Source organism: Dasypus novemcinctus, chromosome 12, assembly GCF_030445035.2.
Source record: "Dasypus novemcinctus isolate mDasNov1 chromosome 12, mDasNov1.1.hap2, whole genome shotgun sequence".
NCBI lineage: Eukaryota > Metazoa > Chordata > Mammalia > Cingulata > Dasypodidae > Dasypus > Dasypus novemcinctus.
The window spans coordinates 55,455,548-55,481,072 of NC_080684.1; the positions used below are offsets into that span (position 1 = coordinate 55,455,548).

General features: G+C 36.5%; 1 pseudogene; it reads right to left on the reverse strand.

Annotated features, from left to right (window-relative positions):
• The window catches only part of LOC101433455 (ribosome biogenesis protein NSA2 homolog pseudogene), a 75,829-nt pseudogene extending 51,527 nt beyond the window's left edge, over positions 1-24,302 (reverse strand).
• Between the last annotated feature and the right edge of the window lie 1,223 nt (positions 24,303-25,525).

A 25,525-nucleotide genomic window follows, 5' to 3' on the forward strand; every position in this document is an offset into this window, starting at 1 on the left:
TGGTTATTACAATCCATTAAGTAAGAAAGAAAATTCTTGTGGTAAACGGCATGGTCATAGTGCAAATTAAGAAGAGTTTCAAGAGTCTTTGAAATGTTTGCAGTCACACTTATTTTGTAAAGATTAGAAGTTTAAAGTAACTAAAGTCATGTTGTTGTGTCAAACTATTCATGTCTGCCTATTTGCTCAAATTGTTGAGGTTAAATATGCAGTTATATAAGTAATATGTATTTCTGGACCCCTAATTAATTAAGCTAAACAGTATATAAAATAATGCAAATTATAAGTAATATCAATGAGTTGTGTTTGTGTCTAACTCTTTGTGTCTGCCCATTTTTAAAAAATGCTCAATGTATGTCTTCATACATCAGGATAATATCAAATTAACAAATAAAATTTCTTAAAAGAGGTCTATTCAAATTGTTAAAAATTAAATATGCAGTTATATATGTAAATAAATATTCTTAAAGCCCAAATTAAACTAAGCAGGATGAAAAAGTCATAGAAATCTGATTATGGAAACAATTGGGAAAGGGCCTCCTCTTTGCAAGAGCTTTTAAGGCAAGACTAGGTGTGGCAGATTAAACCTATCTACTAGGCTAGGGAATTAAGACTCAGTTTGCCTGGTAATTTCCCAGTTTAAACCTTTGTCAGCCATAAAATGCAAAAAAAAAAACCAAAGATTAGGTTAATTTTCACATAAGAAAAATGTTGATGTAACCCGGCGGCCTGCTGCCTCAGTCTCCCACTCCCGGGTTGGACAGCAGTGGAGGAGACCAGTTTAGGCCAGTCCTATGGGCAGTGGAAGGATGCCCAAGAAGGAGCTAAGTTGGTGCCATTTCAGCACTAAATTCTATTCATTATTTGACAAAGGGGTGAGCAGGTAAAAACTAAAATGGTTGGAATGTGATAGAAGAAGCAGTTAAATCAAACTTTTGTGTGGGAAAGTTAAATCTCAGATAAGCTGTAACTTCTGAAGTATCCAATCTATGGAAAAACAGAGGAAGAGCTTGCATGCTAGGTTTAGGGGTATAAATTGTGTCATTTTTCTTTGTTCGGGGCACCAGCCATATCTGGCTTTGCGCCCCTTCTTGCAAGATTGAGAATAAATTATTTTCTTCTCCACAATCTGGTGAGCCTTAATTTCTTCCAGAAGATTTCTTTCCAACGAAATAAAGGTAATTAGTGGCTCTATTAACAAATTTCAGTAAGTAAAGGAAAGTCCATAAAAACTATGGAGAGATCTTTCCTGGGTTATGATTTTAAAAAAATTAAGTAATTGTGTAATGTGTTTTAAAACCTGGTAGTCAGTATGCATGTGTTTTAAAACCTGGTAGTCAGTATGCTTTTAAATTAATAATTTTCATAACTTAAAGAAAAGAAGTTTTTAGCTTCCTATAAGGGAAAAAGAGAACATTCCTTGCATAAACTATTATGGTTTCAATTTTATTTAACTTGAGTGTAATCTCCAATAGTTAATTTATAAACTAAATTAACATTATATGTACAAAATCTTTACAGTAATGAAAATTGTAAGTTCACATTGGTGAAATTAGGCTAAAGGAAAAAGATTGTAGATATGCTCTCTTAAATAAAGAGTAAATTTCTTTCATTGGTAATTGTAATTTAGTAAGTTTATTTAAACATGAGGTGGCTAGTCAATGTGGTTATAGTCAATTATAAAGAGTTTGTAAAACATCTTCCAAACTGAAAATGTTTAAATAGTTCTAGTTGTAGAAGTCATTGTTAACTAAAAAAACTTAGATTGGTATTGGTAGCAGAAATAACTTCATGATAATAAACCTGCCTGAAGGCCACTGCAAAGTACACATTTTTAAGTAAATAGTAATAAAAAGTTGTCTTGATTCTATTGGAAATATTCTGTTTTCATTCTAACAATGAAAAATAATATTTTTCCTCTATTACTGAAGTAAAGTACCTACTGTTATCTTCATAATAAAATTGTGTAAGTAAACAGTCATTTAATATATGATGTGTTGCATTAAATTGTTTATATAATATATAAATTATATATATATATATATAAACAAGGAATAAACGTTAACATTATCAAACTCTTGTGCATTTGAACCAGGCCTTGTATACATTACAGGTGGCCTCTCCATGTGAGTTATTGGCTAGGCTGGTCACTGACCCCTCAATTAAAAATATTTGCTATATCAGCCTCTGGTTCTGCTCCTGAAGTCGATGGAAACTACGTTGTTGTTTCAAGCTCCTGCAGCAGCCAATGATGACTTGGTACAGCCAAGTGTACAATGGATATCACCCCCAGACTGGCACTGTTCCATGGTGCCAGAGAGCACTATGCACCAGGCTAGTGGAATACTGGAAAATCTTTCTAAGATGAAGGATGCTGCAACTTGCTCAGTGCATTGAAGAACATGCTAAGTGGAGCCATGATACCAGGATACTGTAAGTAAAACTTAAACACAATTGGCATTATGGCCTGCTCTCATGGAGAGATAACATGTAAAGTATTACAAACCTGAAACTCAAAACTAATAATTGCAACTCTGAATCCTTATGCATTAAGTAATACATTAGTTAATATTAAGTGCTGCACTTTTATCCTGTACTAAATATATGCCTAATAATTGTAATGTTATCTTTTCTATTTTGGATCAAGTGCAGAAGTATATTAGACATGTTAAATTCCTGGTAAAATCATTTTCTAAACAGTTAATAACATGTCTATAGAATAAGGTGGCAGTCTCAGCCAGTCTCAGTCAACTTCTATATTCTGTTGTACTCTGCTGTGTAGCAAAAGTGAGGCTTGCTTGCTGATGGTGAGTCACCTATTGAACAAGTCAAAATTGCTAGAAATTGTACAATGAAAACCAAGGTGTAAAAATCTTTATTCTGTAGTTCTGATCACTCCCACAGGTGAAAACTAAGAGTATTTCCAAATTAGTGTTCTAATCCTGAGTGAAGCCAGTTGCCCTAGGAGTGCCAATTCACCAGGAGCATCTGACAGAGCGAATGAGTGTCAATCATTGAACAGCTTGGAATGTGTCTTCAGGCAAAGCTAAGTGTCTGTTGCAATTTCTCTCTAAAGATGGATAACTTAAAGAATATATATGCTGTTCCCACCAGCTTTTAAGGAATGCCATCTTTATAGGCAGCTAACCTTGTCTACCTCTGTAATCCAATGTGTCCTCTTTTAAAAACAGGTATTCCAAATTTTTAATTAAGTTTGTTTCTTTCAGAGTGAACATCTTATTAACCATATGAAAACTTCATCTAACTTCGTACAGAATGCCAGATCCATCTTCCTCCAGTTAGAATAAATTAAAGAGTTTTACACCTTATTAGGCAATGACTACAGCCCATGGCCAGCAGGAAGCAGTTACAGAAAAGAGATCGTCTCCCTTCAACACCCCTTTTAAATTAAAGGTGTAAACTCTTTAAGAGTAAAATAAAAGTAATAGATGGATCTGGAACCTGACTGGAAATCCACATGAGTGCCAGTGGCAGCAGAATAACTGCAGGAGGCCCCTGCCCAAGATTCTGCTGTCCAGAATGAAAAGTTCTAAACTTCTAAAAACAGTCCTGGATGCTGTACTAAAGACTGATAAATAATCAATCAAGACAACAACCAGCTATCCACCTCATAGCTCCAACAATAATTATGCCAAAGCTTAGCAAGTTAAACTTTGGCAAAAGGGGGGGAATGATGTGGGCTATGGGTGGAAGGCTCTTTGTCTCTTCAGAGATAACTAAGTTGTTTGACTTGTGGGTGTGGAACGGTAAGAGGCTGCAGTCCTACCCTTAGGGACAGTGGCAGCGGCTCCAGTCCCAGGAAATGTTTAACAATGCAAGGGCTATAAACTTTAAGTATTTAGGGGAAATGCAAAAAGTAAATATGCTAAAAGCTTATCTAGAATATCTGGAGTCCATGCTAAAAACTTACCTAAGATGTGGAAGAGATATATGCTAATTGAAGCCTATTGAGAACTGAAACAAAGGGACCATTTGGCCTTTCCTCTCTGTGTATAAAAGACGTTTGAAAATCTTGTTAGGGGCTCGGGATTCAAACAGAAGTTCCCGAATCTGGCCGGCCGTCAATAAACCATTTTTCCTTCTCAAAATCATTCCTGAGTCCTGGCCTCTCTATACTCAAATAATTGAACTTCTCTTAAATTCCACAACAACATAGCTCAAATGCATTTGAAGTATACTGAGATAATCTAGTGGAATCCTTCTCTAATGACAAAATTTGAGAATTTTTTAAGCCTTCCAGCAATTACTTTGGGGCAGCAGATTAACTGCTAATCCTTCAAAGCAAACTACTCTTTCTATATATGTCTATTTATCTTTAAGATGACCTATGAAGAAAATCATATAAATAAATTAAAACCAATGCTGAGACACCTTTTCATGAATTTTCCCTAATTCCCTTTTGTAATCTACAAACTCTCTTTAAAAATTCCTTATATTTATGTACTTTTGTACTTTATTTACGTACTTTCAATCCTGCCAATCAGTCTATGAATGATGGCATCATATCTGAATCATCTTTATATATTCATGATAATAAGTTATAGCATATTTGTCAGATTAAGGAACTAATACTGTATACTAATAAAGCAACAGGCCCCAATAAACATTTTTTTTAAATGTTTTAATACAATGTTTGAAAACAATGAATAAAGAATGGGTAGGTAAAGCAGACCTGGAAACTATGCATCTTCAAGAAACTATCCCTGATGTTGCCAAAATCAAATTAAATATTAGCCAAAGCAAGATTGTCTCCCAAGTCACAGTTCTGACCGTATCTTTTAAGCTCAAACATCTTCAAAGTCTCCTATTGCATCCTTAAACTAAATTTTCTCAGCTAAAAACTGTAAGTATTCTGTAGTCTGGATTCAAATATACTCTTCAGTGTAATTGGTTATTGTCTGCTCTTAGATGCTTAGGTCAGGAATTTTAGCCAAAGTAGATTTTTGCCATTTCTTTATCATGTCCTTATATTTCTTACCTTTTACTATACTTTAAGCTTAGTTACCATACTCTCCCTCTCACATACCTGTCCAAATAATTAATGTTTAGTGGTGCTCCTGTGAAATATTTTTCTCCCCCCTCCCACTTAATACACTTTTCACATCTACTTCATGTTATTTCTGGTTTATTTCTACTGAGGGCAAGGATCATGTCATACCCATCTTTGTATACCCTACGTCTTTTAGTGCAGTGCCTGTGCCATGATCTCCACTGAGGGTATCATAAAGGACTCATCTCAGGAACGTCTCAAGGAACTAGACCCGCAGCAACATCTTGCTCTGTATGAATGACTGCATCCACAATCAGCCTGAGATCAAATCTTCTGAAATTATTTCAAAGCTAACAAGTAATACAAAGCTAGAAAGCCTAAAGTACCCTGGGAGAAAAAGTGTATCATGAATTATTTTTCACAGATGAGAAAATTATAGGTGTCTTCAAAAGCTGACTAAAATATCTGGAAGAAATATTTAAAAGAGGGTCTTGGAACAAGGTGTAATTTTAACAAGGGATTCTACATACGATTACAATAAACAGAAACAAACACTCAATTAATCTATTTATGTAAATAGATAATTTCTTCCCAGAAGGAAAACAGCACTTAATTAATTTGGCTGAACCAGACTCCTAACTGAGTTCTCAGCTATGATGCTAATGGGGTCATGTAAAAGACCAACCAGAAATGCAGAAATTATTGAAGGGAAGAATTGGAAAAATTACCCATATAAAGACCTAATTAGTGGCAATTATTTGATAAAGTTATTGTCTTTTAAAAAATGCATTGTTAGAGGTACCTTCTGTTTTAGTTTCCTTGGCTGCTCAAGCAAACACCATGCAATGGGTTGTCTTAAACAATGGGAATTTATTAGCTCACAATCTTTAAGGCTAGGAAAAAAGTCCAAAGCTTTCATCAAGGCAATACTTTCCTCCTGAAAACTGGAATTCTGGGGCTGCCTGCAGTGATCCTTGCTTCTGAGTCCCTCTGTCATGTGGAATGAACATGGGTGCCCTCTCCTGGCCTCTCTCTTCTCTTCCAGGTTCTATTGATGATCTTCAGCTTCTTGTGTCTGGTGACTTTCTCCCTATGTCTGAATTTCACTCTGTATATGGGGACCTCATAATTTTTGAATGTAACGTTAAAATATATATATATATATATATAAAGGACTCCAGTAACAGGAATAAAACCCATCCTTACTGAATTGGACCATACCGTAACTGAAGTAACCTCATCAAAATGTTCTGCTTACAATGGCTTGACACCCACAGGAAGGATCATGTTTGAGAACATGTTTTTCTGGGGTACATATAGTTCCAAACCTCCATACCTAACATAGAGGAGAACTGGGGTAAAAGGAATTAGATTAAATGTAAGCAACTAGTTCAGGTACTTTGGGTCTGAAAGGAGCCTATTAACTCTTGTCTGTCTCTGGCCCCAACCCACAGCACCCTTAGAGCAGACGCAAAGGAGCTTACCCTTGATTCTTACCTTTTGTGTCTCATATGCAAAGAGTATAGTTAATTCAGTAAAATATATATAAGGAAAGAAAATCTGATAGCCATTTATAGGACTTGCTGAAATTTTTTGCTGAATATAACATTTTAGAAAGCATTAGAAGAATATTTTCAGGAGTGATAGCCAATGCCTTTCTTTGATGTTAGATCAGAGATGGCTATCTTTACTGACCAAAGCAATAGTGCCTGGATAAAACTCAATATATTAAAGGACAATAAATACAAATCCAGGTAAATTGCATTCAGTAGTGTATGTTGGATCGGCATTTTAGGACATTTTTTGCTAAAAAACTTGGGGCAACTGGTGTCTAAACTATGGCCTAAATTACACTTGTGTTTGGATAGAATTTGGAAAGTCTGTAAATAACCATAGTAAGGCAAATTAATTTTATAGCACCACCAGATACTTTTTTTGTGGCATTGTTTTATGTTTGTGTCAGATAAATGTATTTGTTTAGCATGTAATAAGGAACTTACGATATTTAAGGAAATTCAGATCTATATAGTATGGGAAACTAGTGGGCTATTTGTGTAGAATAGCTCACTTAAAGAGAGGCTTTAAGGCTATAGAAATATGAATCAACATACAAACAAAAAGAACATGTTGCGTATTTTGCAGATATCAACTAGAGCAATAATTAATAATGTACTCCATTAGGTGGATAAGTGTTGCTGTTTTGTATTCCCCTTTCAATGAAGCAACTCTTAGAAAACTTGAGGTGCTTATTGAAACAAACAAGAGAAAGAAAAGCCTTGGAGAGCATAAAAATGTCGAAAATTAAAGGAAAAAATTTCAAGAGAGTTTGTTTGTTTTATGTGAATAGAAGAGGTTAGACACAACTTAAATTATAGTTAATTCAGTAACTGAAAAATTCTCACAATTCTTAACAAGAGATGTGACATATTGCTTACCTAAGGCTACTTTCTTCCCTCAGTGCTTAGCTCTAAATAATCAACTCACCATAGTGGAATTCTGGTCTGAATTTAGAGACTGTTCTCTTTTCCCTCATACACAGTCACTTGTGTTAGAGGTACAGGATAACCATGATTTAGCAAGTATTTGCTATGCATAGTTATGATTTGAAATCACATATATCCCACCTCTGTGGGATCCAGTTAACTACAAAAATAGATGCACATTATGAAATATTATGTATGAGGTATTAACCACAGCTGCATGTATATTGTAGCTGATATCCATTAGCAATGAAAAAAATATCACTAGGTAGTACTTTGGCTCAAATTTAACCAAAACTTTCAAGTACATCTATCTCTAAAGCACTCTTAGGTCACTGACTGTGTCAGGCACTGTCCTAAGCTGATAATCTATTGTGAACAATTTTTATGTTATTAAGTATATTTCTAAATAAAATCCATTGTTATTGCTTCACACTATTCCATATATCATTAAACAAGTTTCTTCCCTTGGATAGTTAGGTAGGTGGTTTCTAATTTTATTGCTTTTGTAACAATGCTCTTTTGAGGATTCTCTGGAGGGGTAAAATGTCATTTTTTTTTTCTTGGTTGGTAGGGTAGGAATTGTTTCTAAAAGTGATTTTTTTAAATCAAAGATTTTGTATAAAGCATCTATGGTCTAAAATAGATTTATTGTTATTCCAGCAATGGAAGACTTTGTATCACTGATATAAAGACAGTGGCCACCAGAGGTTCTGAGGGGAGAAAGAGGGAAGAATAGGTGCAACATAGGGGCATTTTTGGCACATTGTAATTGCCCCCATGACATTGCAATGACAAATATAGACCATTATACATTTTGTCAAAACCTTTAAAATTGTGCAGTGCAAAGTGTAAACTATAATATAAACTATAGTTGTTGGCTAATGCAGTGCTTCAATATGTGTTTATCTATAGTAATAAATGTATCACATTAAATGAAAGATGTTGTTAATGTAGGAAAGTGTGGGAAGGCGAGAGGGAAGGGTATATGGGAATCCCCTATATTTTTGATGTAACATTTATGTGATCTAAAGCTTCTTTAAAAATTAAAAAAAAATTTTTAAGATTCTGCATATTTAAGAATTGATAAATATAAGCAAATTTCCCTTCAAAGACATCTATCCATTGTTTTACTCCATGACTGATAATATTACATCCTACATGTCTGGGAAAGGTTATTCCAGGAAAGGATTTAAGTATAAACTTTCCAATTTACCTTCACCAGAACTAGTACAATTGTCTACCTATAACCAATATGCTAGGATTTTAAATAAGTTTCTTACGACTTGGATTCCAGTTTGGCAAGTCAAACTCAACATTCCTTCTCTACCCACTTCCTTAAATTTCTATTCCTTTTCCAACTGTATACTAGTCTTCTCTACTAGAAAACCAAAACCTTTTGTTGCAAGTGTTTTATTCGTCTTTATTTTCCCTTCAGTTCCTGGCAGACTCTTTTGAAAATTCACAATATTCAACAAATGTTTTCCAAATAAAAATTAGCCACGGAAAATATATGCTAATATATTTATGTACACTGATATATTTGCTTCTATACATATAAACATTTAAGTTCATATTATAATATTTTAAAATACATATTGATATATAATTTTATATCTTCTTAGAATGATATTTTCTTCTCAGTTACATGCTAAATATTTTAAGCAGCTACTGAGTTTCAAATCTCAGAAGCCTAATCAGAAATGAAATTTTTTTTGGAGATTCTTTTTGAATTTGCAGACAACCAATGTCATCTTAGATGTTTCCTTCCCAGAAGGAGCCAGTTTAGGATAAGGGGGAGAAAACTTTAGAGTGCTACATTAAATAAGTTTGATAAAAAATGAGTTCACAGGAAGTATAATGCAAATCATTTTATGCAAAGCACACAATATAGATTTTGGGAACTAAACATACCTTGATTGAACCTGAACATCTTCCTGAATTCATCTTCTGTACTTGCTCAGAATACAGCTGTGAATTCTCTAGTATTACAGCCGATGTTGACAGCTAATCCTAATGGAATTGCAATACCATATTTGCTAATCCTAACCGAGAAGTTAAATCACTTTTGCTTTCAATCTAAAAATCACATATCAGATTAGTTTTGGAAAACAAGATGCCAGTCTAAATTCTATCTTAGGAAACACAAGATTCTATGTGTCTATCTATGAGCAGAAATACTTTAGTTCACTTGCAATAATATTATTAAGAGTGTATTTGTAATCACTTTTTACCCCATGTTCTAAAAAAGACCACTTTTTCAAATTTTATTTTAAATAAAATTCCCACAAAAATTATAACACATTATTAAACAAATGACAACTTCTTTACTATAGACTAACCACTTTATTCATTCTTTTCCTTACAATTTTAGATATTTTAGCCACTTGCTAAATATTAACTAACACACCACCTAATTAGAATATATTCTCTCTACATACCCTGCCATTAACACAATTCTAGAATTGCTCTAGTTTTATTATTTTCAGTTATAAAATGGGAGCCATAATATTTTGTTTGCATAACAGTGGCTAGCCCAGAATTCATAAATAGTAGAGATAGGATTTGCACATGTGCTTTTTAATTTAAAATACTCATTTCTATTACAATTTTACCCCTTATATCAATGAAGAATAAGTTTTAAAGGTTCTAGGAGAGCACCTAGATACTCAGTGGTGAAATGGGGTCCCTGTTTCATGGATCTTTCAGTCTGAGGATCTTCAGATTTCTCTCCTTTTTATTATGCACAAACAAAATAAACAATGCATAATCAACAATGTTAAAATATTTTTTATGGTACATTTGAATAAGACCATAAAATCTTAGATAAACTAGTTTTACATGGTCCAGATATTGTCTTTCTGGACTGCAGTTTCAAAACTCATTAGTAAAATAAGAAAACCTGAAATCAATTATATATAAGGTCTCTTCTGACAGTAAATACCTATGATTCTTTGGGTCAAATGGATATTTATAGCACTCTGAAAATACTTTCACAAATTTTATTTATTTTGATGCGTTATTAATGATGACCAAGTCTTATTTATGCATATATGAACCACTGTCAATGGGGGAAGATATTTGCTTAAGTACATTATGCAAAGTTAGAAGTCTAGCAAGAACTATACTCTATTTCACCAGAGATTATTTAGGAATTACATGCCTTTGTTGTAATGCTTCCTCATAGCCAAATTTAAGTGACTGGTTTATTCTTTTGCTGGGAGAAAGCATATTAATAACTAAGTGCCAAAATCAGAAGCTTCTGGGAAGCGGACTTGGTCCAGTGGTTAGGGCGTCCGTCTACCACATGGGAGGTCCGCGGTTCAAATCCCGGGCCTCCTTGACCCATGTGGAGCTGGCCCATGCACAGTGCTGATGCGTGCAAGAAGTGTCCTGCCACGCAGGGGTGTCCACCGCATAGGGGAGCCCCACGCGCAAGGTGTGCGCCCCGTAGGGAGAGCCGCCCAGCGCGAAAAAAAGTGCAGCCTGCCCAGGAATGGTGCGGCACACATGGAGAGCTGACACACAAGATGACAAAACAAAAAGAAATGCAGATTCCCGTGCCGCTGACAACAGAAGCAGACGAAGAACACCCAACAAATAGACAACAGAGAACAGACAACTGGGGCGGGGGGAAAAGGGGAGAGAAATAAATGAATAAGTAAATCTTTTTTGAAAAAATCAGAAGCTTCTTTATCAAAGTATAAAGACAAACTCCGATATAATACTTCCTACCAGAAAAGGAATAGTAGCTCTCATAATGTAAAACTAGGGAACTGACACAAACTTAGAGCTACCACAAACCTCCCACTTCAAATAAAACTGTCCTTAGGTGATAATAGCCAAAAAAATGACGACAATATTAAAGAAAAGAAACAAAAACTATAATTTGCCTAGTGCTCATAGTATGAGGCAAACATTGTCATGGGTCTCACACACATTATCTTATTATTTATCACAACAATCCTATATAATATGTATGTATTATAATAAAAATATAATAATAATAACAATTATTACTATCATTCCAGAAATGATTAAATGAGACATTGCAAGTTTGAGAAACTTGTACAAGGTCACACATCTAGTAAGTGTGGAATTTCAAATTTCAATCAATTATCACCACCACCTTCAAATATATAGCACTGGTAAAGCCAGTCTTGTAGAGCAGATGGAACTGCATGGATGGAATTCTCATTGGAATTTCAGATGCAGAGTAATGCAGAAAAATGCTGAATTAAAATAAGGTACATTTTTGATAAGCAAAAGCTAAAAGTCTGCATTTTAAGTATGCGGCACAATTATTTCCTGCACTTAAAAAGAAAGATAAAAAGTGATCTCTTCAACAATGTCCAAATATAAACAAGATGCAAATATCTTGAATGAGGTCGATTCCCACCTGTATTCTCACTTTAAAGGATCTTCTCCTGGCCCCTTCCAACTGTGTCTCTACCAGAGGGAAGTTTCCAGTGAACTTGTGCTCACTTGGACCCTCTCACCTGCCTACTAGACCTCACTCTGTGTACATATGACCCCACAATTCCATGCCGAAATGGTACTGAACCTGACTCTAGGACCTATGTAGGTCTCCCCACTGCAACCAAACTTCCAAAGGGACCATTTAGTGGTGTGCACACACCTAAATCCAAGAGTTGTCTCATGGCTATTTGCAGAAAGTGAAGATAGAGTTTGAACTTGAGACCTAAAGTTGCATGATATCGTGATACATTTCATGGTTGGTGACTAAGAGAGGTTGGTGATAATGAGTTGAGAAAGTAGGTGGAGGATAAATATGTTGTAGTTGAGACCCAGGATGCCACTTCCTGAATGACCAGACTCTGGCACAGAACTCCAAGGATACTGATAATTCTAAATCCAAAGCTGGTCTTTCAAAATATTCTGAGGGTATATGTGTCAATGAGGGCAGAGAGAATATTTGTTTAACTTTTTTCAGCCTGATTTAAACTTTTAAAATATTTAAACATGTTTTGTTGGCCTCCATTTGTACTTTTGTTCTGAACCACAGAAATGTTAGAGAGACGTCTTCCATGAAAATTGGAAATTTGTCTTTCAATCTCTTCAAGTTTTCCTAAAATATGGGCCTTATGGGAAGAAATGAGGTGAATATTATAATGTTGAACCTATTTTTTCTTTAAGTTGCTAAATTCAATTCTATTTCTCCTCTCAAAATATTTCTGTATCAAGACCATCTCATCTGTGCCAGTCCATATCTTTAGAATCTGTTTGGCAGTACAAGTGGTGGAAACTTGGAGAGTGCAAATGCTCTAACTGCCTCAGGCTTGTAAATGTGTTTAACTTCTCTTATCTAAGATTACCACTGCATTTCTGAAATTACACAAATAGCAACTGAAAATTGAGACAGACCGTCTATTATATATATGCTTTAATTTGTGGAAAAATAATACTAGCAAGTCATCCATTAAAGTCAATTAAAAATGTTAGTGGATGCTATACTACATTTTTTAATGGTAGGTTACCCAGAATGCATACACAGCCAATTCTGTCAAATTATCTCTCAGAAAATAAAATTTAAAATATGTGCATTTGCTGTCAAAAACCAGGATTAAATGTCTAGATTTTTTAATAGGTCAAATTTCTTCCTGGGACAAAAAGAACAGTATTTTGAGATATTTTAATTATTTTTTTGTTTTTGTTTTTTTGGCCTGAGATTCCAAACATTTCCACCCATTTTTCTCATTATGATTATCTTACTTTACACTTTGCATCCACTTTCAGTAATGCTTTCTCACATGATTGCATGCTTTGGACCCAAATATTTTACTTCCAACAGTACTATCTTTCACTAGGGTTTTATTTTCTCAATTATTGTGTTTGGCAGAAGTTGGTGTAGAAGCCCAATGTTTTCGGGAAAGAAAATCCCTCAATAAAGTGAAATAAAATTTTTAAAAAATAATTTGGGGTTGGAATTGATCCTCATTTTAAATAAATAATCTTAAAGTTACTTATGTCTTTTGAAATGTATACTGCTATTTCAAATGCTCTTTATAAATTATACTCTTTGGAGAAAATTACACAAAGTAGAATGAGAATCTGTATTACTATGTCACTCAGTTATAGTAAAGATTAACAACACTAGGAAACCAATAACTGTAAATTAAGATCATTGCTAAGGGCTGAGAATAGCATGGATTTTAATGAACAAGTGAAGCAGAATTCAGGAACAACAATGCACATTTTAATAAGGAACTGGGTAATGGACCTGTTGTTAATGTTGATCTCACTGCTTTTTCTATCTCCTTAGAAAACTTGAAGTGGGCCAGTCTTCAGATCTATGAAGAGGCTGATTGAACACATTGGACAAATGCACTTACATGTCCAGGATATAGGACTTGCAACGAATATAGGAGTTACTTTGCCCCTAGTCCAGGCAAGGAATAGGACTATGGTTAGTAACTGCATGCCAATGGCCAACCAAACTCATTTATGAAAGAACAACTGTAAATGATCAGAGAAGTTCCTATTATACCAAGACTGCAGGGATGAGCCAGCCAGACATGTCAAATATTCCATGTTACCATCTTGCTTTCTTAAATAGAGCAACACCTATATTTGAAATGTGTCAACATTTTCACATGCAATTGAAACATTTAGATAATGAAAATCCATGTGGTGGAAACATTTTACTTTGAAAAAGATATTTAGGATAACAACATTTTAATGTTTTACACGTGTATCATTGCTTTGAAATGCTTGAAATAATGGAAAGCTCTTCCATTTGTCAATTCTATACTTTTTCTGAAGATGTTAGAGCAATCAAATTAGCCAAGGGCTTCAAATTATACTAGGTCTTCCTAAATTTTTTTTGTGTATTTTTATCCTAGTATAAGAATAAAAGAAGTCCTTATGAACTTGGTATCGCAGATTGATTATGAATTCCAAAAAGAGATATTTGATTATTTTGTAAACTGGTCTGTTCCTCTGGGCAGTATACCTTTTGATTGTATTAGATTCAGTTGAGATGAGTTTGATTAAATTATGTTAAGATTAGGACTTGGATTCAATCATATCATTAGGGCAATTCAATTTGAGTCCATGCCCCCTTTGTGGACTATGATATATACAGACACTCACAAAAGTAGATACACAGAGAAGATACACAGAGGAAGAGAGACAGCTCCAGAGAGATGGCCGAGGCCCCAGGATGAGAGATGAGCCATTTGCTTGATAGTTTACAGCTGACCTTGCGAAGAGAATACAGCAAGAGCCCAGAAAGAAATGAGGCCCCCTGGGAAGAGAGATGAATCCTATGCCAACCTACATCTGAAAGAAGCTGAACCCATGGTGCCTTAAGAGGGAAGAGGAAACAATCCTTGCAGATGCCTCCTGCCATCTTGCTTCAACACATGGCAACAGAGTTTGGTAAGGGAGTAACCTTGATTTAGATTCTTCAGGGCCTTGTAACTGTAAGATTTACTCCAAACAAATACCTTTTAGAAAAGTCAGCAGATTTCTAATACTTTGCATCAGCATCCCTGTGGCTGACTAATTAAAACAATTGAGTAACAGATATTTTAGAAACAGTGAATTAAATCCAAAAGCAAAATGTATTTAATATAACTACGTTATATTATTTTAGATATTGAAACCCACAGAAAATAGCTTCAATAGATTAATTTGTAAAGGTGAATAGTTCTGAGTTCATAATATTTCAAATTTAAAAGCCATACTTTATAAATCATATGAGGTAATTCTGAAGCATCTATTAAGATTTTAACTTTACAACAATGTAAGGACTATAGAAGGATATCACATTTTGATACATATAAATAATTAAATGATGAAAATGCTTATTTTTGTAAATCTGATAGATAAAAATGAATTGCTTTTCCAAGAAATTATTTAAAAATAATTTTTAATCTAAAAACTTAGTTTGGAGAGTAGGAAAAAAGGGTGTTAGGAACTTTTATGCACTCTGCCAGGGATATGTGCCATTGAAAAGCACTTTAAGTCCATTTCAAATTTTTAAAAGAGGTTATTATTAATTCTTTTACATTTAATTCCCACATTTAATAATATTATTTTTTTAAAACTATAGAAATTGATGATGCAGTGGTTTGAAACTGTATGTACCCCAGCAAAACATACTCTTAAATCCAACTCATACCTGTGAGTGTGGAACCATCATAAGAAGGACCTTTTGATGAAGATACTTCAATTAAGGTGTGACCCACCTCATTCAGGCTAGTTCTTATTGTTATTATTATATTCCTTTATAAGTGGAATGAATACAGAGAGGGAGAGAGAAAGCTATGGAAGCAAGATGCTGAAAACAACAAAATCCAGAAGAGAAGGGAAATTCAAGCAGATGCCACCATGTACCTTGCCTTTGGGCAGGGTAGCAAAGTATCACCAGCAGTTGATTTTGGGGAAGAAAGCATCCCCTTGGTGAAGCCTTGATTAGAGCATTTTTCTGACCTCAAAACCAAGAGAGAATAAATTCCCATTGTTTAACCTGCTGCCCCATTTCATGGTATTTGCTTTGAGCAGGCTTGGAAACTAAGACAGATTTTGGTACCAGGATATTGGTGTGCTACTATTGCAATGCCAAAATATGGAAACAGCTTTGGAATTGGATAATGGGTAGAGGATAGAAGAATAGTGAGGTGCTTGATAGAAAAATCCTATATTTCTTTTAAGAGACTGTTGGTACTTCTAGTGAGATCTTAGACAGAAATGGTAAATGTTATTGGAAAGTGGGGAAAGGTAACGCTTGTTTTAAAGAGACAGAGAACCTAGCAAAATTGAGTTCTGATGTCATCAAAGGCAGAATTTGAAAGCAATGAATTTGGATATTTACCTAAGGAGATAACCAAGTTAATGTGGAAAATACAATCTGATTTCTCTTTTCAGCTAATAGTAGAATGTGAGAGGAAAGGAATAAGCTGACAACTAAAGTTTTGGGCACAAAGAAACCAGAAACTGATGACTGGGAAAATTCTGAGCTTTGGAAAGTGAATCCCCAGAGAATAGAGCTCCATGTGAGAGTTTAACTGAACATGAGTGCATTCAGCCATTTCAGTCCAAGTTAAGATCGGAAATACAGTTAGCCTGGAAGGATCTGTGGGAAGTTCTTTTGTCTGATGGTTTGGACCCCTGTGTTCTACATCTACATGCAAAACTAACAAGTTTTTATTTTTTGCAAGATCTATATGAATGGAAACTGCCAGCATGGAATAAAAGGGATGGAAAAGGGAGAGACTGAAGGAAAAATCACTTCAAGTGAAAGACCATGGAAGCTGAGGTCTAGACTGAAAATGTCTTCTGGGTCAAGAGAGTATGTGAAAAGGGTGAGTATGTCCTGGTACTTGGAGAGGATGGTCCTTCCACCCTGTTGTTCAGGATGACTGCTACATCCCAGAATTCTCTCAGAGGTTGGAGGTTTTTCCCTGAGAATTGTAGAGAATCTGGCTGCCACCCCAGTGTTCTGAGAGGGTTGAGCCTATGCCCAGGCAACTGCAGAGAGTCTGGCTATCACTCCAAAGCTTCAAGAAGGCAGAGACCTCAGGGAAAATATGACCATAGCACAAGCACCTGGAATGGATGGGGTTGCCACTCCATCAGGCCTGGAAGAAGACAAAACATAATTCCATACATGATTCTCAGACTTGAAATATAATGGTGTATGCTCTACAGCGTTTCAGAGTTGTTTGGGATCTGTGACCTCTGTTTTCTTACCAGTTTCTCCCTATGTGAAGGGAATGGGAATGTTTATCCTATGACTGCCCTCCATTATATACTGGGAGCAGATAACTTCTCTAGGTTTCACAAGTCCATTGATGGAGGGGAATTGTGCCCCAGGATAGGCCACACCTATAACCAATTTTGATTAGACTTTGTACTAATCATTGTTACTGAAATGATTTAATGCTTTTGGGATATTGTGATGGAAAGAATGCATTTTTCATATGGAAAGAATGTGTCTTTTTTGGGGGCCAAGAGAATGAGTGTAGTGGTTTGAAACTGTATGTATCCTAGAAAAACATTTGCTTAAATCTAATCTATTCCTGTGGATGCAAACCCCTTGTAAGTAGAACATTTGAGGAGGCTACTACAGACAGGTAAGGGGTGACCCACCTCATTCAGGATGGGTCTTAATGCTATTACTGAAGTCCTTTATGAATGGAATGGATAAAGAGAGGGAGAGATAAAGCCATGATAGCAAGAAACTGAAAGCAACAAAACATGGAAGAGAAGTGAGATCTGAAGATATCACCGTGTATCTTCTTACCATATTGCAGAAGATCTCAAGGATTGCCGGCAGTTGATCTTCTGAAAGAATGCATCACCTTGATGATGACTTGATTTGGACATTTTCAATGACTCAAACTAAGCTAGGAACTTCTCATTGTTGAAACCAACCCATTTCATAGTATCTTCTTTGAGCAGCCTAGAAAACTGAAACAATCAATTTAAGTAAAAATAGCTTTTGGCCATAAAGTGAAAATTTTCTCCCTTATCAAGACTACCTTAAATTTTAGCTTGACTAAACTGTAGAAGGTTTTCCCTGACTCCAGGTCCCTGACTTCCCTGCTATCCTGGCCTTTAAACAATCTAGGTGCCTGAAAGCCTCCTAAGTAGGTAGTTGCTTATCCCTTCACCTTCCCTCTAGTCCTTACAGATTCCAGGTGACCTAAGTATCACAAAGAAAAACACTCTGGACCAAGTGGTCCTAATTGCAATCTCAGTAAGCCACTTATTCTTCTGAGGGATCAGAACCCCTTCCCATCTGCCAGTGCTTATCCTGCAACCTCCCAGTCCTTAAAAAAGCTTTCATGGAATTGAGTTCTATTTCTCCTTCCATGCTATAGCAGCACCTGAATAATGTCATCCTTGCCTATTTCATATTGTGCGGTGCACTTTTTCCTTTGATATCCCCACTACCTCCCTCCCCCTTTGTTAATTGATGAGGCACTGCTATTTCTTCTGCTGTATTTTCTGAAAGAAAGGGAAATCATTACTGCACTCATTTCCATAGAAACATATACTGTCCACTGGTGATAGCTGTCATATATTTGCTTATGAGCATATATATGCTTATTTTCTATGTGTTTATAAAGTTAATGTAAGTTACTTGCTTTTTTCACAGGAACCTTTTTGAGTACTTTGAATGTTCAGATCTTGAAATTATGTGAAATTGCTCAAAAAAGTCTTCAAAACAGTAGGGTGCTGCCATTGTCACAGATAAAATTTAATTCCCTTATTAAATATAGTAATTTTGTATTTTAAAAATGTAGGAATGATGACAACTTTAAATAAAAATAAATTTTGGCTGTACAGTAAAATTTTCCATTAATATATGTACATGAGGTAAATATAAATACATATTAAAAATATGGTGATTCAGATAACTTTTCAGCTATTATTTTTAACACTAAAATGCATTAAAATTTTAAATTTAATTTGGTTAAAATCAGAAATATCTTAAAATAACAATGATTTTTTAAAATGATCTCTGGGATGAGAGTGGCAATTAAACCAAACTTGGAGATGCAGACTTGATCTAAATATATAGCCATTATCTTGATATTATTAGTGTATGCTATAGCTGCCATATGTTATTTTCACAAAGGAAATGACCTGAATATCCTTTTAATATTTAATTGTAATGATACAGTCTTTGGTATAAAACATTATATTTTGATCTCAAGTAATATTTGATTTAGTAAGTGAGCTAATTATGTAGGTTAATAAACATATTGCACAAGGTATGCTAATGCAATTAAAAACAAGCTCAGGTGGAAATTATAAGGGAAGATGTATAGAGTGCTAATAGCAAAGATTATTTCTGTGTTTACCATTTCTAATATCAATTCTTCAAACACATGTTTTGTTTCTATGTTATTTTGTAATTTACCTCTTTCTTGGTATAATGTACTATTTGACCTCAAAGAAACTCTGCATTTAACAAAAATGGTCCTGAGTCAACATTTATTAAGGCCATAGTGGTTAACTTTCACATCATTATTTGAAGCTTAAGGAAAAAGAAGTTAAGCCTTTCTTTTTTTTTTTTTGATTTTTTTTTATTGATTTTGTAAAAATATTACATTAAAAAATATGAGGTCCCATTCGACCCCACCACCCCCACCGCACCCCTCCCCCCCCCCCCCCCAGCAACACTCACTCCCATCATCATGACACATCCATTGCATTTGGTAAGTACATCTCTGGGTATCTCTGCACCTCATGGTCATTGGTCCACATCATGGCCCACACTCTCCCCCATTCCATCCAGTGGGCCCTGGGAGGATTTACAATGTCCGGTGATTGCCCCTGAAGCACCATCCAGGGCAACTCCAAGTCCCAAAGGCACCTCCACATCTCATCTCTTCCTGCCATTCCCCATACCCAACAGCCACCATGTCCACTTTTCCCACTCCATTGCCACCTTTTCTCTGAGGTCCTTGGATTGTTTGTGTCCGTTGCAACTCTATGTCAAGAGGAGGCTCAGATTCCACATGGTTACTGGATGCAATCCTCCTGCTTTCAGTTGTAGGCCCTCTAGGCTCCATGGTGTGGTGGTTGCCCTTCTTCAACTCCATCTTAGCTGAGTGAGGTGAGTCCAATAATTCAGATTGTAGGAGCTGGAGTCTGTTGAGGCTCAGGGCCTGGCTATCATATTGTCAGTAAAAAGATTCAATCCCCTAAATATATCTTAAACCCCAATACCAACTACAATTCCAGTAAAGTAGCATGATAGTCTTATGAAAAGAGATCCCCTCTGGGTCCAGTTTCATCACTCAGAAACACCAGCTCCATAGAAGGGCCATCTGACATGGCAGTGAACCCTATCTGCCATGACCGTAGAACCCGTGGGTCCCTTTAGCCCTCAAAGGAACCAATACCTGGGGATTGTATCTACTTTATCTGTCTCTTAGACTCTGCTCAGTTGTGCATAAGGGAAATCCTTCTGACAGCCTCCAGACTCTTTTTTTTTTTTAGAGACTCATAGCCATATAAACTCATTTCTCCTTTCTATTTCCCCCTTACAGTAGGTCAAACAGCATTTTAAAGTCATATTATTCTATGTAGACAGGGATATTCTACTGATCCGCATCGAACCTTCAATTCAAGGTCATTTTCCAGTTGCATTATCAGTTGTTAGTTGATAGTGATCCCTCGGTGCCAGGGAGGCTCATCCCCGGGTGTCATGTCCCACGCTGGGGGGAAGGCATTGCATTTAGATGCTGAGTTAGGCTTCGAGACTGGCCACATTTGAGTAACATGAAGGCTGTCAGGAGGAGATTCCCAGGCACAGTGCTGCTCTAGGCCTTGTTCTTATTTCAGGCCTGTAGGCTCACAAGCATAGTCATTAGTATCAGGGGCTTACTGTTGGACCTTCATTCCTTCTCGGTCCTTGCCGCTGCACTTGGGGGGCTGCCGCTGCTCCCCTAGGGACCACGGCACAGCACCCCCGGCCAGGGACCCAGTACCCCCCCCGCTTTAGTTTTTAATTTTTGCCACTATGAGTATATCCAAACATTACCATGCACCCTGGACATATGCCCTGTATAGCTCCCGTCAGCCATTTATCCCCTGTCAATAGTATCCCATGCCAGTATTTCTCCACTGCCATTGTTGGACCACTCTGGGATCCAGAACTTTCTGAATATTGAAGCCCCAATATCATGTCAGGATCTCTTACTAGCAAAATGGAATATAGCGATGGGTTTAAAGGTTAGATATAGAATACGTGTTGACTTGGGAAAATTCTACATCCTATCTTTTTCTTTTCCTTTTCTTTTCCCCCTAATTATTGACCTTCTCTTCACAAGAGCCCTAGACGACAGCAATTCATGTATGCAATATACAGCATTCCCACACATCCATTACAAAACCTTTTCCCTTCCACAGCGATACTCTTACAACCTATTCACAACATATTTACTTAAAGTGATGTACATAGTCTGAGACAATAGCTTTCAAACCAGGTGACATCTGTGATTACATTGTGGTGCATACTTTAGGACACGCAGTTTTCTAACATTTTTAGTTATCCTATGTTTTACATTATGGTTTACATTGTCATTCTGTCGTCCCCTATATGTTTATGATGTAATATTACATATTTTATATCCTTCCTTGTGTATTCTCACGAAACTCCTCTCTTACCCCTCATTTACGTTGGTTTCACACATTTAACATCCATTTTCCCATCCCCTTGGTGCCCACAGTGACAGCCAACCTCCGTTTCCCGAGGTGCCACGTCCAGAGATACTTGCAACAGTGTTCAGGTCCTAAATTGCTCAGCTGCCCCAATGCCCTGGGAGCCACCCTTTCTCCAGAGAGATACAGTTCCCTCTATTTGATGGCATTAGTCCTCCCCAGGATGTGGGTCCACCCCCACTCTCACTACTTGGGTCTCTACCCAATGGTATCACCCACTCTGGCAAAATGAGCATTCAGACATTCCCCAGGAGCCCGTCCCGCATCGGGCCATCCCTTCCGAGCATCCTAAACAGGTAACCCTCTTAATTATATTTTGATACGATTTTTTCAGCATTTTACTCTCAACCAACACCTGACACTCTCCTGTGTTCGTATGCTACCCCTCCCTCCCCCCACTTATTGGGCAATATTACTCATCTGCCCATCCCCAGCCCCCCTCAAACCCACAAAGCCCCCCCAAAGGCAGCCCCTTGCCCCCATTTTATCTCTTCTTTGTGTTCATACTTACCACCAGCTCATCATAAATTCCACCCCTGCAGACGTCGGCTCACATCCTTCCTCCACCCCCTGATTTCCTGTAAGCCTATCATTCAGTCTCTAGCTCTCTGAGGCAGCTTGTTTATTTCATATCATTGAGGTCATGTAGTATTTGTCCTTCAATGCCTGGGTTGTTTCACTCAACATAAGATTCTCAAGATTCATCCATGTTATCACGTGTGTTTGTAGTGTATTTGTTCTTACAGCCGCGTAGTATTCCATTGTGTGTATATACCACATTTTATTGATCCACTCGTCTGTTGATGGGCATTTGGGTTGATTCCAACTTTTGGCGATAGTGAACAATGCTGCTATGAACATTGGTGTACATATATCGGTTTGTGTCCTTGTTTTCAGTTCTGCTGGGTATATACCCAGCAGTGGTATTGCTGGATCATATGGCAAATCTATGGTTAGCGTTTTAAGAAACCGCCAAACTGTCCTCCAGAATGGTTGGATCCTTTTGCATTCCCACCAGCAGTGGATGAGTGTTCCCCTTTCTTCACATCCTCTCCAGCATTTGTATTCTTCTGTTTTTTTTATAGCTGCCAATCTTATGGGAGTAAGATGGTATCTCATTGTTGTTTTGATTTGCATTTCCCTGATAGCTAGAGATTTGGAGCATTTTTTCATGTGCTTTTTAGCCATTTGTATTTCTTCTTTGGAGAAGTGTCTGTTTAAATCTTTCTCCCATTTTTTAAATGGGTTGTTTATCTTTTTATTTTCAAGATATATGAGTTCTTTATATATGCAAGTTATAAGTTTCTTATCAGATATATGGTTGCCAAATATTTTCTCCCACTGTGTAGGCTCCCTTTTTACTTTCTTAACAAACTCCTTTGAGGTGCAGAAGTCTTTAATTTTGAGGAAGTCCCATTTATCTATTAGTTCTTTTGCTGCTTGTGCTTTTGAAAGACACGTTTATAACCCTTTTGCATCTCTTCCAATTGATTGATTTTATGACTAGATTGTTTTTTTTTAATAAGGAAGGACTGTACAAATTATACATACTTTTGATACACCCTCATCAAAATTTTTGGAACTTTTAGCTGTTTTGCCAAAATATTATACTTAAGTAAAAAGGCACAACATTTTTCTTCTAAGAGCAATAATAAGACAGAATTTAATTTGTTTAGTTAACTGCCGAAAAAGCAGATACAGTGGTACCTTCATACTTGAAGTTAATTGGTTCTGGGAGGCAGGATGAGTACCAAAAATGAGTTCAAAACAAATTTTTCCCATAAGGAATAATGTAAATAAATTTAATATGTTCCCAAACTAAAGACAATGCACATTTTTAAGACAATATGTAGGAAGATAGGGTTGTATAACATTACTTTACATTAAAAATAAATCTAAAAATTAATAAATACTTAGATTAAATACAATAAAAACTTCACTTTACCTGTACTGAGAAGAGTCCATGGCCTAATGGAATGGTGGGAGGAGAATGATGAGTAGGAGAGGTTACATGGAGTGTTGCTTGGAAAGAGAGTTCCCCTCCAATAAAACATCGGCACTTGCACTTCAAGTGTTCTTCTCTTTTCTGCCTTTTTTCCAACTTGCACCACAGGCTCTGACACACTCTTTGTCACCTTCACTGAAAACTTAACCAAAGAGGACTACTTCTGTCTTCTTTTCAGAGTTCCTTGAAAGTGTAAAATTGGTCATTCAATAAATTCACATTTCTGCTTCTCAGATCTTTGTCCAGATGGTACTTCTCCACAAAGTTTTGAACTTCTGCTCATTTTGCTCATATTTCTTTTATCTAGAAACTGGGGACATCTTCCCTTACCTCTTACTCACCTGAAAAAAGCTCTTCAGCCACCTTATTGTTGCTTCTTCTGTAGTTCCTGCAGCTCCTCAGTGCTGAGCTCTTCACAATGTTCCTCCACTAACTCTTCAACATCAGCAGCATTGACCTCCAGACCCATGGATTAGCCCAAAGATACAATATTCGGCACAGCTGTACCCTCTGTACCTTCAGGCTTGGAGTCAGCCTCAAATCCTTTGAAGTCGCTCTGAGTCACAACTTCTGGCCACAAATGCTTCCCTGCTAAATTCATTGTCCTATAAGAGAATTTGTTCCAGGCAGTATAGGATATTGAAATGCTTCTTCCAGAATTCTTTGAGGGTCAACTGGGTGTCAAAGGTGATCCCAAAGCACCTTGGTATACAACTTTTTGAAGTTTGAAATGATTTGCTGGTCCATGGCCTGGATGAGAAGAGTAGGGTTGAGGGGCAGGAATCTGATAATGATGAAGCTTAACTCCTCCAGTAAGTCATCCTCCAATCCTGGAAGGTGGGCAGGTCCATTGTCCAAAAATAGGAAAGCTTTCAGAGACAAATCTTTTTCAGCAAATATTTTTTCACTTCATTTTCCACCAGTGAAAAATTGCCTTGTGACCCAAGCATTGTTGTTTGCCCTCCACATCACATGCAGTTTGCTTTTTATGGCATTATGCTTCTTGAAAACTTGGGGGTTTTCACTATGATAGACTAGTAGAGGCTTGAGTTTTAAGTCCCCACTTGTATTGCCACACAACAATACACAACAATAGAGTGAGACTACCCTTCATTGGTTTATGGCCTTGTAATGCCTTCCCCTCTTTGTGAGATAGGACTTACTTGGCATTTTTTCCGAAAAAAACTCCAGTCTCATTACAGTTAAAAACTTGGTGGGGGAATAAAACCCTCAGCTGCTACATAGTCTTGAAATTCATGGCTGAATTCATTAGTAGCCTTTTTATTAGCACTCATTGCCTCACCATGCCTCACAACACTATCGATGCCAGTCTTCTTTTTAAAATTATCTAACCAGCCATGACTGGCCTTGAACTGCAATGCTCTCATCACTCCGTTCTAGTTTGTTTTTCGAAAGATCGGCATACAACACTTTCCCTTCTTCACATACCATGACTTCCAATACACAGTCACCCACTAACTGCTTTTCTTTTACCAAAATTAATAAGAGCTTTCCAACTTCCTTGAGTATTTGGGAATGCTGTTTTGTTACTGCTTTAACTCATTTTGCAACGCCAGCCTTTTATATCATTTCTTCATTCTTAATGATCGTGGAGACTGTTGTTTTAGGCATACCATATTCCCTACCAAGATCAGTAATGCAAATACCACTCTCATATTTACCTATTATTTCTTTTTTTTTTTTTTTGCTCAATGGTGGTGGGAAGAAATTTTCTTTTCTGCTTAGCTCTATCACTGTTCATTTTCTTAGGATCGTGATAAGAAAAAAAACCCACAAAAATATACAAAATGACCACAGACACTA